Raw genomic sequence first — 1,756 nt, 5'->3', positions numbered from 1 at the left:
CCAACATGTTATGTAGAACCAAGGATGATTATCCATGTATGACAGTTTTAGCAGGAACTCTCACAAAGATAATGTCCTGCCAGGGATGTAATTGCAACACAATCTAACTAAAAATAAGTAGTCTGACTAGTACGACAGATTGAATAAAGAACAAATACTGAAGTAAGACACAAAGATTTATACGTGGAAAACCCGTGGGAATAAGGGAAAAAACCACGGGCACCAAGCCATGAGGGATTGTTACTATCATTTTAGGTATTCTGACAGGGAATGTGTATGTCAGGTGATACGTGCAATTTATATAGACTTTTTAGCCTCTTATTGCACGCATTTCTATGCCATTTGTATCGCTTTGTATTGCAATATGCCCCGAATTGGCTACTTTGGTTTGTTTTATCTTAATTGTAGAAATGGACCTAAAAGTAGTGGAATCGCATCTTATTCATCCTATTTAGCATGCATTGTAAGGAGACGGAGACTTAGAGCGGAAGTCGTACCTCGGGATGCGTGAAGGGAGGTCATATGAAGCTGACATGAAGAGTTGAAGGCTAATCTCAGTGGAAAGTGTTCGATCGAGAGGTTCAGGAAGACGATCAAGTGCTTTGACAGATATTAGAGGTTGATCGAGCAGTTCTCTATACTCGATCGAAATGTGCTTTTATGGGAATACTCGATCGAGAGCCTAAAGTGTTCGATCGAGAAGTTTGGCTGAAGATATCCTCGATCAAGTTGTCTGAAATGACTCGATCGAGTAGTTTGCAAGTCTACACGAGTTTTATTAATCCGTGATAAGTTTATTTATGTTAAATTTTACTCCCCTATATAAGGGAGTCGTAACTAGGTCATAAAGGATCTTTTTTTCTTAATCACTCAGACTCTTAATTACGTTCTTTTCTCTAATTTACTGCTGAAACTTCTCAGCCTCTTTTCTCGAAGACGATCGAGTACTTTGTCAGATATTAGAGGTCGATCGAGTAGTCTTTATACTCGATCAAAATGCGCTTTTATGAGAATACTCGATCGAGAGCCTAAAGTGTTCGATCGAGAAGTTTGGCTGAAGATATCCTCGATCGAGTGGTCTGAAATGACTCGATCGAGTTGTTTGCTAGTCTACACGGGTTTTATTAATCCGTGATAGGTTTATTTATGTTAAATTTTACTCCCCTATATAAGGGAGTCGTAATTAGGTCATAAAGGATCCTTTTTTCTTAATCACTCAGACACTTAATTAGGTTCTTTGGTCTAATTTACTGCTGAAACTTCTCTGCCTCTTTTCTCTCCGGAGTAAAACTTTGTAATCTCTCCTTACTCTTAATCTTAATCTTAATTTTTGCTTGCTCTTATTTATTGTTCTCCTGTTTTGAGTTATGCTTTATTATTATTATTCTTTCATTATGTCTCTAATTAGTATGCTTATTGTTATTATTGTCGATTGCATTAAGAACATGAGCAGCTAATCTCTTTATGTTAGGATTAGGGTATCCATGGTAGTGTTGTGACGATGTAGTGAATAGACTAGGTAATTTACATGTGAGAATCTGTGACCGTAGAAATATAACAGTAACATATTTAGTTGAGTGCACGCTTCTAAATAACATTAATTTGGTTAACTTTGTTCCTGGATCGGAAGATTGGAATAAACAGACCTGCTATGAACAGTAGACTACCCTAATGAGGACGGAAGTTAAGTTAATGGAAATCTAGGGTGGATAGCGGACCGGAAGGACCTTCCCCTTGCCCTTATCACAGTTGATTG

This window comes from Silene latifolia, chromosome Y, assembly GCF_048544455.1.
Source record: "Silene latifolia isolate original U9 population chromosome Y, ASM4854445v1, whole genome shotgun sequence".
Lineage (NCBI taxonomy): Eukaryota > Viridiplantae > Streptophyta > Magnoliopsida > Caryophyllales > Caryophyllaceae > Silene > Silene latifolia.
Note: the sequence above shows the minus strand (reverse complement) of the source record.